Genomic DNA, 18579 nt, shown 5'->3' with positions numbered 1-18579 from the left:
ACCTTTCCCCTCCCAATTGTATATAAGCATTCGTTTCTCTTGCATGCTTCCCTTCGATTGCAAAGTTATACCCATACTTGAAATCCTCGTCTTGATCTTGGTTCTTATGCTTCTCTTCTTATTCTAAGCTAAGCAACCAAAAAAACATTACCTCCCTACCACCACAAATAGATAAACCATTTTTCCTACACTATCTTTCAAGCTCCATAAGAGGAATACTAAACAATTCTCAAGTTGTTGCACCCTCTCCAATCACCATAGCAACATCTTGATTTGGACCAGATCCATCTTTTATGTCTGTAACATTGGATTCAAAACTATCAAGGTCCTTCAATGGTGGGGTATCTTCACATATTGAATGGAAGGGAGGGACACCCAAATTTCCAAACCGAAGAAATGTAGTTCTCCGTTCATTCACATAAGCATATGAAAGGAGAAACCAGTCTGACCAAACTTGGAGAACTTTCATCACTCTCTCCTGCAAGGACACCATAATATAAATGTAAAAAAATTCACAAAAAGATCCACACAGTCATTACACTAATTATGATATTTTTTTTACGAGTAAAAATTACCAGCTGCCTTGCTAATTCATGATCAATAAGGGGCTTGATCTTAATACATGATCTATTTTCATCATTACTATCCTCAACATGTTCTATTATTTAGAGTGAGATTTTGTGACTTTGCAAGCGTGTTTTTCCACATTTTGTTTTTATATCCCACACAATTGGAATCCTGCTACATTTGGCCTCCTCTACTACCCTAGGCTACATATGTTAAAGAGGCTACAAAACACTAATGATATATTCTTTTGCCATAAGTTCTTCTAATTTTTTGGATGAATTCTGTGGAAATTTTATTCATTCCAATTATGTGGTAGGAAATAATGTTCCATTATTCTTTTTTATCATCTCTTGTTTATGATTTAGCATGCTTCTATTGTACTAGTTCATTACAACTATGCCATGTAAAAATCAAGTTGAGTGGATCTTACATTTGATTTCCACTGTAGTCAACAACTGAATATATAATTTTTCTTTTAGGTTGAATGATGGGACAACACATTTTGATTTCCACTAGTGCTCTCTTTTTCATATACTATCACAAGTGCACAAATACAAACTCATTTTCTTTTTACCTGGATAAGCAAATGATGACAACTTTTTATTTTGTAGTGACAAGGGTAACTATGTATTGGAGCTAGATCTTGAGCCTTTCAATTCATCCTTTCCTTACCTAACATGACCATCTCCTATTGGTAACGAAGTTCAATTTCTAAACCAACATTTTTCTTCAATATTATTTCATGGTAAAGAAAGAACACAACCATTGTTGGATTTCCTTCGAGCACACAAATACCAAAGCCATGTCATTTTTCTTTCCTTGGTTAATATATCGCATCATTGTGTTTGATCGTTAATTCATGATTATTCTATGCCAATAAATCTCTATCAAATAGCAAAGAAGGATAACTTGCCTGTTTTAGAGATATATAATATGAATTATTTAAAAATTCACAGGGTTATTTCAGTTCTTATCTTTCTATTTCACTTCTTTAGAGAAAACTATATATTCAAATACCAACTCAACTTAAACCAAACTAAAATAGACAATCCTAATTATGAAGATGTTTCTCTCTCCATACCTTATAATGACATTGTTTTTTTGAATTATACTTGAAGTTCACTGATAATAACCTAGATTTATATATTTCTTTTAGCACCAAATTGAAATCATGGTAAAAATACGAATATCCCATTAAAAATGACCTAAAGATGATTCAAAGAATATCACCTTTAGTCTGAGCACGTGGCTGAGTAATTTCTGAGGTGTGAAATTTTATTAGAGGCATTGTTTATTTATTTGTTTTGGTTAGAAAATGGTTTTCTCTTGCTTTTATGTGACTTTCAATTTATCATATCTAGCATGTTGAGAAACAGGAAAGAATAACATGTGGCATTTATCTTGTGGAAGTTGATTTTGAATGAAATAATAAAGATTTTAACCAAGCTACAATCCGCTTTGGTAAAGGTAGAGGGACATCTTAAAAAGTTACCTAAGAATACACCATATACATAGTTTGAACATAAGTAATATATGGCTTTTTCGTTTGTAGATATGTTCTTTTTTCTAGCCAAGATATCACAGCAAGACAAATATTGATATTGTAGAAATTATTAGAGGACCTCATTGAGGTCAATTTTCCTGATGTTCTACCTGATTGATACATTCTCATGACAGGAAGGTTTTAAATACGAATTAATATGTTACCCAAAAAAATTATATTCAAATTTTATTCATATAAAAGATAAAAACAAATGTCAATTCCTTCATTTGATTGTTACTTGACTCTCATGTGGGCAGGTTACATGAGATGTGATTGGAAAAAGGATGGGGAGACAATATAGAGATCATGTCTTGGATATGATTCATTTGTTGTTAGAGATCCTTCAGGCACTTCACCCATCGACTTTCGAAGTGTTTCTAGTAAGTATTCATATGGTTTTTAATGTTGTGATTCCTTCACTTCATGGTTATTTTGGGTAAGCAAATGTTTTAGGAATGTGTGATAAGATATCGATGGAAAAGTAAACATATTTTATAATTGCAATGTCCATTCCATGATATCCTCTCTTTATTGTTTGATTGTATTTTGAACATTTATTTCGATTTTTGTTTGTATTTTAACTACGAAATTGAAAGTACTTGGTACAACAACCAAAACTTGAAGATGAAATTAATATTACACGATATTGATTGAAATCCTTTTAACTATTTTGTTTTTGAAATATTTTCATGATTATTAGAAAATTTTGCTTTCATGTTGTTATTTGAGAACATGTTTTTTGTATACTTGACCAATTTCATGAATTAGACAACAAATTGTTGTTGCGACTAAAATGACAAGGATTAGACATCACACCTCAGATTATTTTTTTTAACAAGTTATTTACAACTTGAGATTTTTAGCATGTAACTTAGTTGGCGTGATTGTGCCTAAGCTTTCCCTGAAGGTTGAATACTAAGATACTAAGGTGTTCTTTTCTATGGTGACTTTAATTTCTCTATACAGGTCATCTGGCCACATAGTGGCCACTATCACTCAACTGAAGAAAACTTGTTCAAGTTTATTTCTCTTATGGGGAAGAATGGCTTTAACATTTTTGATGTTGAGGTATATGTAATATAAAACCTTTATAGTCTACTTTCATTTATATTCTATTGTTCATCATCTCTCATGTCTTACACTCTGCATTCTAGGTTCTTTTGTTTTCAGAAAAGGAACTCAGTATTGATGGTAAGCAGCAGGATTTGAAGAAAGAGGAGAACACTAACACTGGAGCGACAAATGCAAAAAGAGAGAGAAGAGAACCAATCTAGTGGTACCCTTAAAGCCAATATCCCGCATAAGACACACACATAGACACTGATGTTCAAATCTTCATAGTTGGTGAATTCACTTGCAATGACTTGACAACACAATGATAATGTTTTATAGTGATGAAACAACATTTCATGTGTAAATTGTAGTTGAGCCAATGTTAAGTTGGAAACTCGTATTGTAATACTTGACATTTCATATAATATAATTTCTATGGTTGAAATTATTTATAGTTGCACTTGATGTTGTTTAGTATTTTAACTAACATATGTAATTTTGAATTTTCATATTAGATGAACCAATTCACATTGTATGATGTTCTTTTAATTTAGTCGCAAAATCATACTAATTAATCTATGTTGATTAATAATGAACACATAAAATCAATCTAAAGCTACTAAAAAAGTAGTTTATATTGATTAATGATGAACACAAATAAAATGAATATATGACTAAATTAGTCATTTATAATGATTATTAATGAAAATAAATGAAATGAATATAAACTACTAAATTAGTCATTTATATAATAAATATCAAAATACCAAAAAAATATAAATGAGTACTGCAAATGATTATATTTTCATTACAAATGACAACTAAATTTTGCATATATACGACTATTAGTAGCTAATCTCCAGTATCTTTAACACGACAAAAATTTAGTCATATTTCTTTGGTCATTAATTGGTTTCAAATGACGGCTAGAATTTGCATATATATGACTAGTAGTAGCTAATTTACAGTGTCTTATAACACAACCAACATTTTGGTCATATTTCTTTGGTCATTAATTGGTTTTCTCAGATGATCATATAGTAATATATTTTGTTGTATATTTGGTCATTAATTGTGGCAATTAATGACTAAATCAATAACTAAATTAATGACCAAATTTATGACTAAATATACTACTAGATGATAAAATTGAGACAATCAATTAATGACTAAGCTAAAAATGACTAAAAGTTGGTCGCGTTATAAGATACTGTAAATTAGCTACTACTGGTCACCAACTGAAAAATAGTCATTTATATGCAAATTTTAGTCATTGTTTTAGTAACTAATTAGCCATTTTGTAATAGTGCAGGAATTTCATTTGTCGTTGGAATCCTCTCTAGGTTTATGCAAAATCCTTGTGAGGGATATTGGTCTGCTGCAAAAAGGGTTCTAAAGTACTTGAAGGGAACTCAAGACTATGGACTCATGTATACACTGGTGGGTGACTTTAGCTTGATTGGATACTCTGATTCAAACTTCGATGGAGACAAAGAAAATGGGTTATCTACTTCTGGTTATGCTATGAGTCTTGGATCAGGAGATGTCTCCTGGGGATGACACAAACAATAAGCTCTAGCAGATTCCACAACAGAAGCAGAATATGTGGAAGTAGTTGAGGCAACAAAAGAAATTGTTGGCAAAGGAAAATTCTGGAAAATTTGCATGTAAAACAAGTACATTTGACTTGACTCATGACTAACAATACCTCAGCAATAAAGCTGGCCAAGAACCCAAAGTTACATGATCGAACAAAGCACATCAATACAAAATATCATCTGATTTGACATCATGTTGAGGCCAAAACAATCCATCTTCGCCATTGTTCCACTAATGAGTAGATTGCAGACATCTTCACCAAAGCACTTGGAAAATAAAATCTTGAAAGATTCAGAATGATGCTTGGACTCACCAACATCCCTTCAGATTAAGGGGGGCAATGTTGACACCTAGTCATAGGGATTAGGTGAACAACTGTAAATAGTGTAAATAAATAATAGAGAAAATGAAGAGTCATCAGGATATGAAACTCAACAGTCACTCCCACATGTATATAATAATGAACAACCTAAATGAATAATATAATCTCATTTGAGGAGTCACCTCATGGTCTGATAGAAATTGTGACCTATAAATAGTAGATTTTCTTTAGTAACATGGACTCGACCAACTAAGCTAACCCTCAAGGTTAAGTTTACGTTATGTTAATTTTATATCTTTTGATTTTGATTTTGGTTTTTCCTTGGGTTGGGAATGGGTGTTGTGGTAAAAGATGAGTTGACGTAATCATAAACAACCTTGAACAAGGTTTAATCAAATTCAAGACCCATTTCCTGCATTTTGTTTAACAGATTGAACATTCAATCAAATATCTAGCTTGGAAATGATATTTAGAAATTGGGGTAATTGGAAAGATATGGAAGAGTAGAGATTGAAAGCAAAATATAAAATATACCTAAAACATTTTGATACCTTATCATTTCCCTCAGCTAAAAGTGTTTCTTAATTTACAAAGGTCAGGGATGACTATGGCAGGACCTCTGAGTAGATGCCAAGCTCATTGGTGCAATGATTCTAGATCACATATGAAAATGCGTATGTAGACACCTTGTTAAATATTATTATTGATTTCTGAAAAAAAAACCACCTCGAACTTTGTCTCCAATTGATTCCTCCTCCTGCCCTCCCTCCATAACTATAAGCATTAATCCACCCACCCACGAAAACAAAATAATCTATATTTTTCCACCTGTCATATAAATTCAAACCCTAAACTATCATGCAAATTATTCCTAACTTTTACATTTATTTTCATTGATTAATGGACACATCTCTTAATTTCAAGCCTACATTTTATTTTGGACCTTCCTCCTCTCACTATTCCAACGATGTATTTTCACAATTTTTGCAAATAAAATGGCAGGAATTTGGACTGTGAGCCACAAATAAATGTGTTTTTTTCTAAATATGCTATATTTGATAATGGATGAGGTGGGTTTTTATTCTCTTAAAAAAAACATTATTTAAATATAAAATGGAGATTTTGACTCTATAATATTAAGTTTATTTTGAGAGATTTAAAAAGCAAGACGTTATTCTCCTCTCTCATATTTAATTCTTGATTATAATATATTAGTTCTTCATGAATTTATTGATGGTTATAGTTTTTGTGAATAAATTGTTAGGCTAGGTAGTAACTCCATTAAGCAAAAATTGATTCGTGTATATTATTCCATCAGGTAGGTCTATTATATACATGAGGGAGAGACTGTTCAGTTCATCTCCCGATGACTGTTCATATTTCTCATTTATTTATTTACATATATTTACCCAATCACAAGGATTAGGTGTCAACATTCTTGTTATCGGGAAATCTAGTGTCTATGCAGAGCTGCTAGTCCCACTAAGGCTGGTAGCTACCTTAGAAACAAACAAACTAAAACCACTTTTGTTTTCCTTTATGAGAAGTAGATAAGAGGGGAAAGAAGGAGACCAACCTCTATCTTGCGCTTGGCTCCTTGCTTGATTCCTCTCCCTTCTGATAGATCTTTGCCACTCGCTTCCTCGTCTACCCAGCTTCAAAGAGCACTTGTAGGATCAAAGAAACATAACACTAGCATTTGCACCAAATGTTGCAAAGGAAACGCTGTAAGGCATAAATTGAGGAGCAATGGCGACATAGGAATAGGAAAATCTAAATAAGATGCAGAAATGTGCATAAATTGAGGAGCAATAGTGACATAGGAATATGCAAATCTAAATAAGATGCAGAAATGTGCATAAATTGAAGAGAAATGGCGACATAGGGATAGGCAAATCTAAAAAATATGCAGAAATGTAACAATCAACATCTGGGGACATTTGTCCCCACGTCGCACCTCCTTTAATAAAAGCTCTGTCATGATGGTGCACATGCAAGCCTATACAACTTGTACCAAATTTCAGTTTAAGATTGCGTTGACAACAAAGAGCAACCTAGAAAAATTCTTTGGTCTTGTTAAAAATTTTCATGGCGTACACCCAGTTTGGATACCAGCTGTCCAGAAGAGCACGTTTCATTGTATTTTCCTTCATTTTTGGTATAACCAGAATCACCATTGGAATTCACATGGAAAAACAATTCAGTGTCTATCAACGCCATTAAATGCAATACACATATTAGATATAGGTGCACAGTCTCTATCATCTCATGTTGGCAGAAGCAGTAAAAATGATTTCAATTATTGAGAAGTAAATCAGTCATCTAATCCAATCTAGCACAAAATTAACATTCATGCCATCCATCAACATCATGGATTGGTTAAATTTGCAGGTATGGATCCTCCCATATTTTGCTATTTCTTGCTATTTCATGACCCTTCACAGTTTAAAAAATTGATAGCTTCTGGAAGTTGTAATATTAGCAACCAATCAAATTTGAAATGAATTAATACAATCAAACAGAATATGTATCCCACATTCTGTCCAAATACGATTTGCAGGCTCTGGATTCATAAACCAAAGAAATTTGCAGGTCCAAAGGAGGCTCTTTGAAAATGCTTCGATTGACTTTGTAAGAGTGTTGATATTCATTTGTTATTGTATTAAAAATGGCTGATTTGAACATGTGAATCCTCACTTTGGGGTCATAATGTCTCTTACATATGCAAATGGCAACTGATCCCGAGGATAAAAGATTTCTAATTCATTGAATAACAGGCAAAAAAATAGCTTCATTGGAAGGGTGTGCTTTCTCAATATCAGTGCAGTGTCAGCCACATCTGTAATGCCAACAACAACACACAAAATCAAAAATTAGTTATAGAGAGAACCAACCTCAAAACAAATCTCAGATGCTATCACACTAAAACTTCACCATAATTGAGCAAAGTTGAGTTCTCATACCACTGCTTGAGGGAAGATTTTCAGAGCTCCAAGGTTGCAAGCCGTCGGCACAATAACTATCCATTTGATACCTCATAGCTTCTTTGCTCCACTTTCTCCATATGACTGTAAAAACGGCTTCCTCCATGTTATGAGTATTGTAAGGATGCTTTGAGACAACAATATCAACATTGTGAGTTACAAGGAGATTTTCCAAAATTAACAAAGGATCAAGAACAAGCTGTAGCTTGGCATCCATCCAAATGTTTTAAACACAGTTTGGGAAAAGCCTGTGGGAAAGATACTTGGGAATGAGGCCATTCATTACAGATTCCTTGTATGGCAACTCCCTGACCAAAACAATGTGCCAAATTCCAATTCTATGAGACTCATTGGGCTTGATCTGGTATCTGGCAAGAAGTGTGAGAGTTGCATTGTCCATAAACACGAAGAAACAAATGTTCTGTTGTGATTTTCCTAACATACTTGGGTTTTTTAATCTTTCTTAGGCTCCAAATATAGTTGAAATTACCACACACCCCTTGCACTATTCCATGACCTTCATGTCTTCTTCAGACACAAGGAACCCTTGGGTACGGTAATTGGCAAAACCACAAGGCAAATCAGTCCCTTAAGAATAATTGAAATACCTTTTTCTTTCCTTCACATCCACAGTTCCACCGAAGGTCACTGGACCTGCTGCTGAATAGGGGTTTTCAGGTCCTTTCATGTACTGTAGCCGAGATTTACCAAACAACTCTTCTTTCTAAATCTGATGAACAATAGTCGAAACTGCCAACAACGACGAAACATAGTTTTAGCCTGATTGCTTTAACAGACATGCATGCCATAAGGTAATGTTTCTTGATAGATCTCTCAAATTGTTAAATATGAGGATCTCTGATTACCTGAAAACTCAGAATATAAGTGGCAAGACCGATTTTCCATGGTTGTAGCTTTCCTAAGAAAATACTTCTCCGCGTCATAATCTGAAGGGTATTTGAGCAACTGCATTGCAGAAGACAATAGAAATTGTAAATTAATACCCATCATGATTGAACCTTTCAGGACTCATATAAGCACAAGTGCCCACAAAGGAATTGCACTGGGGCAAAGTGTGAGCCAACACAGTTCTGACACCGAAATCAGGAATCTTGACTTCTCTTATTGATCAGTAAATTGGAGGGATTTATATCATGGTGAACAATTTTGTTCTGGGGCAGGTAATGCAAGCCCTTGAGCACCTATCTGGAAACCTTAGCCAAATAGTGTTATGGGATTTTCTTGTGGGTTTGAAGAACCTACGCAAGGGTTCCACCGTCCATGTAGTCCAACACAAAAGAGACTCATATATTTGTACCGTCTCAAATCAACATCTATCCCCACATTGCACCTCCTTCAATAAAAACTTTGTCACGATGGTGCACATGCAAGCCTATACAGCTTGTACCAAATTTCAGTTCAGGATTGTGTTGACAATGAAGAGCCACCTAGAAAAATTATTTGTTTCCGTTTGAGTTAAAAATGTTTTCATGGAAACGTTTCATTCTATTTTCCTTCATTCCCAGTATAACCAGAATCACCACTGGAATTTACAATGGAAAACAATTCAGTCCTATCAACTCCATTAAATGCAATACACATATTAGATATAGGTGCACAGTCTCTATCATCTCATGTTGGTAGAGGCAGTAAAAATGAATTCAATTATTGAGAAGTAAATCAGTCATCTAATCCAATATATAACACAAAATTAACACCCATGGCATCCATCAACATCATGTATTGGTTAAATTTGTAGTTATGGATCCTCCCATATTCTGCTCTTTCATGACCCTTCACACTTTAAAAAATTGATAGCTTTTGGAAGCTATAATCTTAGCATCCAATCAAATTTGAAATGAATTAATACAATCAAACGGAATATGCAGCCCACATTCTATCCAGATACGATTTGCAGGCGCTGGATTCATAACCCAAAGAAATTTGCAGGTCCAAAGGAGCCTCTTTGAAAATGCTTTGATTGACTTTGTAAGAGTGTCAATATTCATTTGTTATTGTATTAAAAATGGCTGATTCGAACATGTGAATCCTCACATTGGGTGTCATCATGTCTCTTACATATGCAAATGGCAACTGATCCTGAGGATTGAAGATTTTGAATTCATTGAATAACATGCAAGAAAATAGCTTCATTGGAAGGGTGTGCTTTCTCAATATCAATGCAGTATCAGGCACATCTGTAATGCCAATAACACACAAAATCAAAAAATCAGTTAAAGAGAGAACCAACCTCAAAACAAATCTCAGATGCTATCACACTAAAACTTCACTATAATTGAGCAAAGTTGAGTTCTCATACCACTGCTGTAGGAAGCTTTTCAGAGCTCCAAGGTTGCAAGCCATTGGCACAGTAATTGTCCATTTGACATCTCACAGCTATTTTTCTCCCCCCCACTTTCTCCATCTGACTATAAAAATGGCTTCCTCCATGGCATGCGTATCATAGGGAAACGATAAAGAATACCAAATGTAACCAATTACCTGGAAAAAGCAATAAAGGCCTTGTGCATTGGGGCGCTGAAGGAGAATTGTCAATATGTCAACTACAAAATATATCCATCCCATGTTATTAATTTATTTTTGCACACAACTTAGAAACTAATTAGAAGCATATGTTAACAATAACATAGACAAACTTTAATGTACATTTTTCTGAATTTAACAATAGTATTGGCTTATTAGATTCTGTTTGGAACAACTTAGCAAATGAAACTGAAAATTTTGGGAGTTTTATATGCCATTTATGCTTTTTATTTACCTTTGTTTTGCTTGTCCATTGCAAGTATTAGATCAAACTCTTTAAAGTTTGTAGGTGATATAGACCTTGATATAGAAGTTATCTCTATTCCACGTTTCTTGGCTGCATTCTTCATCTTGGGATCTGCAGGACCGCCCTTCAAATAATTTCAACATATTAATACGTGATACCTATTTATTGCATTATAATAGACAAAAATATCGATTCAATTAGCCTTGACCCATGATAAGCTAGAACCTACCTCATGGTAGTCAATAGTTCCAGCAGAGTCAATTTTGAATGCTGATGTCAATCCCCTTTTCTACACAGCATCACGAAATACAGCCTCTGCAGTGGGACTCCGACAAATGTTGCCTTCCAAGAACAAGAATAAAAAGAGATTATTTTCCTGGAGAGATTAGCAAATATTTTTTCAACTACTTAAGATATCTAAACTTGCAATGCTTTTATCATTCCCAATTGCAACAATAGGAGCCAATAACAAATCATTATCCTTGACAAATCAGATAATAATTTTTCCACAGCTAATAATCATTATCGTTCTTGACACTGATATGCATCACGGCCCTGAAAACGCAATCATGAGCATTGAGATATCAACGGTAACTAGTTACTAGAATTTATGCTTTGTAAAGGACTGAAGTAATGCATAACTCTACATGAAATATTTAGTTACCATGAATTGGTAATTATTCTACAATGTTTTTATGAAGAAGTTTATAGTGGATATTCTCTCATGTGATTGTTCTTTTTGTTCCATTTTCCACTGGCAAGTTAAACTCATGATTAAATATTAAAAAATCAACAACTTATGTAAACATGAAGCGGGTTCACGTATTTAAATGAAACTGAAATGCATCACTCAGCACTAAAAACAGAAAGATGGAAACCAAATCCTTGGCCCTGGATTCCACTAAAATGTTTCAGCTAGATTTAATGACTAAAGACACAAACATTGAGTGCAGAGAGCATAATAAGCCACACTCCTTGGTGACCGGCTCTGTTTTGACATGAAACTGACAACCAGAAACACACAAAAATAATCTAGAAAATACATACTATGGAGAGACCTTATGGAAGCAGTAAATTGGCCATTGAACTTAGAAAGTTCAGGCAATTGGAAGTAGCAAACAAAGTGATCATGTCAAGAGTCGGACCCTTGTTTCAATGGCCCTCCGCACACCACAGCCTTTGATTTGATTTCTTCCTTAGAAGCAGAAGGGCTTATTTGTTAAAGGATAAGCCCTAGTCCATTAAGATTGATCATTAAAGCATCTGCTTTCAGGGGTTGTATGATGGGGAAAATAGTTGAGACAAAGCCAAGGCCTTTCTGAGGTGAGATTTCCCTTCCTCTCTCTTCCACATCCAAGGCTGGACCTTGATGTAATGCTCTGAGTTACCAGAAATAACTGGAGAAATAATAAAATACTAAATACACCAAATATAGAAAGGCAGTTTGGCTCAAAAGTATAATAATGATGAGACACATCTACATCTCTTAGAAATGGGAAAATATCTCTTAATAAACAAAATATTGAAAAATCATACACAACTGTGTGAAATAATCTCTTGTATATAGTAATTAGGCCCTCCTTATTCATGAGGACCCAATTCCTCATTAATGTATCATTTCTTTATCTTGTGTCATCATGGCAAAGTTGTACCCTAACTAACAACCCCAGCTGCCCCGCAGCTTCCACCCAATCAAGAGTTGGCATTTAGCCCCTAGACTCCATACTAATTTCTCTAGCAATTTTACTCAGATCTGGTTTTATCGTAAAAACTGCCAGGATTTTGTCAACAGTTGGTCCTTAAACAACAATGAAAATATTTAATGGTATTTCTGTGCTCGGTATAAATATTTAAGGCTGTTAAAAATATATTATCGTAGAGTTATTGTCTGTATGACTATTACTTACCTTGATGGGACTTTGAGAATCTGAAAATGTGTAGAGAACCGCAAACTGAAAGCTCTTGGATAAACCAAAAACATGTCATAGATGGAATGGCAATGGGCATGATAAGCAGCGTGCCTATTGTGGCAATCAAAGCTATTCTACCTAGGAGTTCCAAAATAAATCTAAGCATTTTTGTTTGATAAAGCTAACACCACTAATAGTCCCTGGGAAGTTCAATCGGCGGTGGATGTCCTATAAAGTCTTATGTAAAGTTTGTGGTCCAAAATCCTTAATTAACTTTGTGGACAGTGTGTGGGAGCGTGCATAAATTCACCTAAAAGTTATAGTGGTAGTAGTCACAATTGACTCCATATCATGCGAATTCAAACCTGTACCCGGGTTAGTTGCTTCTTTTATATATATATATATATATATATATATATATATATATATATATATATATATATATATATATATATATATATATATATAAGCAGCTACTAAAACACTCTGATGATGTATCAGGGATCTAACAATGATAGGACAAGGGATAGCCATGCGGGTCTCTGCATTGCAGAACTTTAATAGAATTTAGACAACGAGGCACATAAGGATAGTGCACAGCCTTTAGTGTCTATGTCCTTTTGTATTTTTGACAGTTGGTTGTCGGTAACTAGCTTAACAGGTTGTAAAGTTGTTCAGTGATATCCACTAATTCTGTAAGCTTCACAATAGCAAGGCAAGGATGACAGAATCCCCTTGCGGGCACCTTAGGCTAGTTTGAAACTCGTCAGAGAGATGGTTGTCCAATTATGGACAAACGATGATAAATATGTAGTCTATCGTAGTAGTATCATTTTGTACAAAAGTAGCCCAATGAGCTATCTTAATTTTGTTGCAGTTCCATAACGTTGGTTGTTACCCTACATTAGACCAGTTTAGCCTAATTGGTGGATTCCATATATTTCTGTAGTAACCGCATACTAAATCTCATCAGATGTTCAGGAAACTGTACATCCTAAGTTTTAATAATCCTTAAATTAGAGGTATATATTGCAGTCATTTTTTTCATGTTTGAGTTCCACGGCTTTCAGCTCAAACTTAACTCTTTGATTATCAGGCACCCACCCTGGCTTGAGAGGTCACACCCATAGCATTAATAGCCTAAGGGGATATTGATTCACTAGTGAGGTTGGCGAAGTGTTAAGCTATCCCCCAAGCTTTCTCACTGTGGGAGCTACCCCATCCATATGGCACCAAGGAATGAGGCTAGGTGCAGATCTCAGAGGATTTTAACAGAATAGTTATCCCTTAGACCCGACACCTCAGTCGGAGGATGCAGCCCCTCACATCATGTTTCTTCTTGAAACGCTCAAAAGGGTAGAAGAAAATTTATATGTCCTAACCGGGCGTTCACTGGTATTCAGGCATTACTAAAATTTGCTCTCTGCAATCATTGGGTGGATTGTATGACTGTAAAAATCTCCAGTGCCAGTTTATTATGATTTGTTCTAATAGAAACATAGATGAGAAATTGGGTCAGGGTTTTTAAGAATATAGAAGCTACGAAGAACCTAGCTCCTTTAGCTGAATTGAATAGAACTACAAAAATTTAGTTCGCTCAAGTCAGGCATGATACAGAGAATTGTGCTTGGCTTCAGGCTTTGGATCTATAGTGTACAATATACTATAATCTTCTACAATTGAATGGTTGACAATAATGGTAGACGCTATGGAAGCATCATCGCGAACAATGACCGATACCAAACGAACTCGTTGAATCATTGGATGGACGGTACTCACCAAGGCAAACAAAGAGAACTCCAAAAGGCTTGGAGGTTGCAGATGAATCAGACGCCATGGACCTCAATGCTTCTCTTTGTCCTCCTGGTGCTCCTCTTCATCCTCCTGGTCTGCTGCAAGTTCGGATTAAACCTGCAAACTTTTGGCCTGAAATGAGATGATAAGTTGTGCTAAAAATGGGTGAAGGTGCAACGATTTGGGAGGGAGAAGCTTTCAGAGAAAAGAATGAACTGCGAAAGAATGGGCAATGAATGAAGCTGCACACCATCAACTTCATCTGCCACCCACGGATTGATAAATCCATGCAGTTCTTGGAGCGAGAGTATTCCTTTGTCAATGTAGACCCGTATTTCGATTGCGTTGATTGGTCATTGTCATCAATAAATTGATTACAAGGAAGAACTACACTAGATTTCTCAGCAAACCCATATCTTCCATATACATTGCATTCAAATTCATGACATTTATCATCATTTGCAATATCAAGATTCACATTAGAGCCTTGGGATTTGCAGTCCTTACCTCTTCCTGTATGTTCTTCCGCACAATCCGAAGGTGTTAACTGCAGATTCTCCTTGCAAAACTCCTCCTGAGAAGCCCTCAATTCCTTGGAAGCCACACAACCACATTTTCTAGATATATCTCCATCTGTTTTCCTTTCACTGTGTTTGCATTCAGCGGGTTCCTTCTCAGGCCAATCATGCCCCGTTGGAACAAGGAATTTGCGGGATTGAGCCTTGACCGAACCTCTTCCTGACTTTTTCTTCCTATTGCGAGGACTCTTGAAACGAGCGCTAGGACTCCGCTGATTTGGGTTTCCGAGGAGGGGCATTGAGCAAGAAAGTTTCCCTTCAGCAGGGAAAGATTTCTCAGCAAACCCATATCTTCCATCTACATTGCATTCAAATTCATGACGTTTATCAGCATTTGTAATCTCAAGATTCACATTAGAGCCATGGGTTTTGCAGTCCTTGCCTCTTTCTGTATGTTCTTCTTCCGTACAATATGAAGGTGTTAACTGTAGATTCTCCTTGCAAAACTCCTCCTGAGAAGCCCTCATTTCCTTGGAAGCAACACAAGCACATTTTCTAGATATATCTCCATCTGCTTTCCTTTCACTGCATTTGCATTCAACGGGTTCCTTCTCAGGCCGATCATGCCTCTTTGCAACAAGGAATTTGCGGGGTTGAGCCTTGAAATTGACCAAACCCCAATCTGGGTAGTTAGCAGCACATCTCATAGATTTACATGAATGAATCCCAGAGGCATTAGCCAATGAAGGTGTTTATGAAATATTGGATTTCAGAGACCCACCAGAGCTTTTCACACACCCATTAGATGTTTTCGCACTAAAATTACCATCACGGTTCTCTCCCGCAATGGCAGCACAAGCAGGCTTGAGCCCATTGTTAATATCCTCTTCTTGAGACTTTTTCTTCCTGTTGCGAGGACTCTTGAAACAAGGGCTGGTACTCTGTTGATTTGGGTTTCCGAGCAGGGGCATTGAGCAAGAATGTTTCCTTCAGTAGGGAAAGCACTAGGTTCCAAAGAAAGGCATCGAGTACGGGAATCCACTGATATCGGTTTTCCAGGAGTGCCATTGATTTGGGTTTCCAAAGAGTGGCATTTCAACTCAGTGTCGCTTCAGTTATAACCATATGTTTAATCCAACGATGGCAATTGTTTGAATCGTCTAACATTTCAATCAAAGGGATTATAGTAAGACAGGTGTGATAAGAGAGGAGTTAATTTCATAGGGAATGCCTTACGGCATAACTATCCAAGAACATAGATCTACCATCATAAACAATATAGGACCAGATATATATTGACCACACAAATGCATATATCATCAATCATATAAGAATGTGGAGGAAAACTTGAATAGCTTTATTAATAATCAAGAATAGCAAAGAGGATTACAACCAATTGTTCTGACCCAACGTCATCCTCTCAGCAAGAAAGCCCTTCTTCACCTCATGAAAAGCTTAGATCACCCAACACTATGATGTTACACCAAGAAACCAGCAACACTTCCTTACAAGATACAAAATTCTAGCCTCTATATCTTTGGGATGAGGGATCCATATATATATGTTTGCAAGGGGGGTGAGTCAACTTCTGAGATTTGATTAGTGTCCTCTCTCTGATAGTTCTTGATTCCACTTGGAGATTGATGATCTCTTACTCATCCATGGGCAAATGCAGAGAGGCAAGTGTCATAGGAGAAGTTTCTGGAAGATTCCATGATTCTCCACCTCACAGATTGACCCTGCCATTTGTCCACTCTCGCCCACCGCACCCCATAGAAGGGCTTTTCAGTATGCATCACACCTCCCATGTGCATTTAGGTGGGATGCAGCGCACTTTGACCATGGAGCAGGTGAGATGGTCCAATTTTGACCAATTCTGAGTAGTTTTTCATGGAGAACTTCTGGGAGATACTGTAATCAGTTGACCTTGTTCTTTTAGAGGTTGGAACAACACTTTTAGGGACTTAGGAGCCCTTGGTTTATGGACATTTATGATTGGGGTGTAGTGCCAAAAAATGTCTATAACAGTTTCCCCTTAAAGCATGAGGTCGTTAATCTTTTTGATGTCGGGTGAAATGCTTTATCATGAGGATCTGAAGTTTTTTCAAGTTGGAAGGTGACCTGTAATAAGATACAATACAATACATTATCTTCATAATATTTTCATGATCTAGCTGAGGCGGGCATTCCCATGCTCAGTTTTATAAATTCATTTTCATGTACATAAGACAGACAATCGTCTAAGTGCATACTGATGATTCTGGTAGATCCATCATCCCTTGGATTGGATGATTATCTGTGCAGTAATGATGTACATTTGATGTCTTTATTTTCCTGAATATATATCGTAGCCCGGATAGATGAAACTAGATCTGGGGTCTTCAATCTCGTTCGATCTTCACTCAAAGTACAAGTCGATCCATGTGAGAGATGTTCTGGAGTCGAACATGGAAAGACATCGCCTGATTACCAGCCAATGATGTAAGCTGTTAACAGGCGCGAGAGGAATCACCGATAATGATGATGACCCTCAAGGTACTACAGTACAATTCATGTGGTGTGAATAAGGGACTTGGCGTGAAACACCACACAAAATCTTTCGGTCGAAGGCCATTGATGTAAACTTGTCGCCGGAAGTGAGAAACTTGCCATTGAGGCATGCAAGCTTCAAAATACTGAAAGGGTTGTTCCTAGATCGACTTCCTGGATAATGAGCTGATGTCGACAAGAAGCGATCCGTCATAGGAGGGCCTTAGTGAATCCCACATCAATGACACGGAATGGAGTAAACGATTTTAATGCAGGAGAACATGATCTGATGATATAAGGTTCAGGGTGGCGGTCATGAAAGAATGGAGCGTAAATGTATTGCAGTGGATGAGACACAAGTGAATTCTCTGAGTGACTTCTCTTGAACATATCGACGACACTGACATGATGGATTGGTAGCGTTAACCCCAAATATGCATGGTGTGATGGAGCCAAGGTGATATGACCAGTGAACGGAACAACCCAACCTGACTCGAATGCGGAGTGAAAGTGTCATGTTCAAGAGCAACTTGCTACCAATAAAGTTTCTTCAAGTTTTCTTCCCAATTTTTCCCCAGTCATTACTTACCAGTACCTCTTTATTTTTGTCAAGCTTGAGGAGGATAACATATGCTTGTTCTATAATTTTCCCTTCGGGAAAACCCATCGCTATGTTTTAACGAGCCTAGCGATAGTGAAACTCGTTCTTGTCCGTATGGACAAGTTTGTTGCTATTCGGTTTTAACGAGTTTAACGACAAAGATAACTCAGTCCTTTTCAATTTTAGAGAGTCTAAAAATGGACGTAAATAAAACTCCAATAATCTTTTTTCGTCATATAATCCCTTGAGTCTCAAAAAATATAAAATAATACAAAAGGGATGAATTTTCGGTAATTTTAACGAGCCGAACAAAACAAGCGCTCGATTTTTTTGTGTAATAATCCCTTAGGTCCAAAAATATTAAAATC

General features: G+C 36.0%; 1 pseudogene; it reads right to left on the bottom strand.

Annotated features, from left to right (window-relative positions):
- Positions 1 to 229: 229 nt before the first annotated feature.
- On the bottom strand, positions 230 to 14825 carry LOC149180060 (uncharacterized; annotated as a pseudogene).
- Between the last annotated feature and the right edge of the window lie 3754 nt (positions 14826 to 18579).

This window comes from Pinus tabuliformis, chromosome 3_2 (assembly GCF_031772625.1).
Source record: "Pinus tabuliformis cultivar Carrire ecotype Pingquan chromosome 3_2, CPIR1, whole genome shotgun sequence".
Classification (NCBI taxonomy): domain Eukaryota; kingdom Viridiplantae; phylum Streptophyta; class Pinopsida; order Pinales; family Pinaceae; genus Pinus; species Pinus tabuliformis.
Note: the sequence above shows the minus strand (reverse complement) of the source record. Positions and strands in the feature narration are given on the sequence as shown.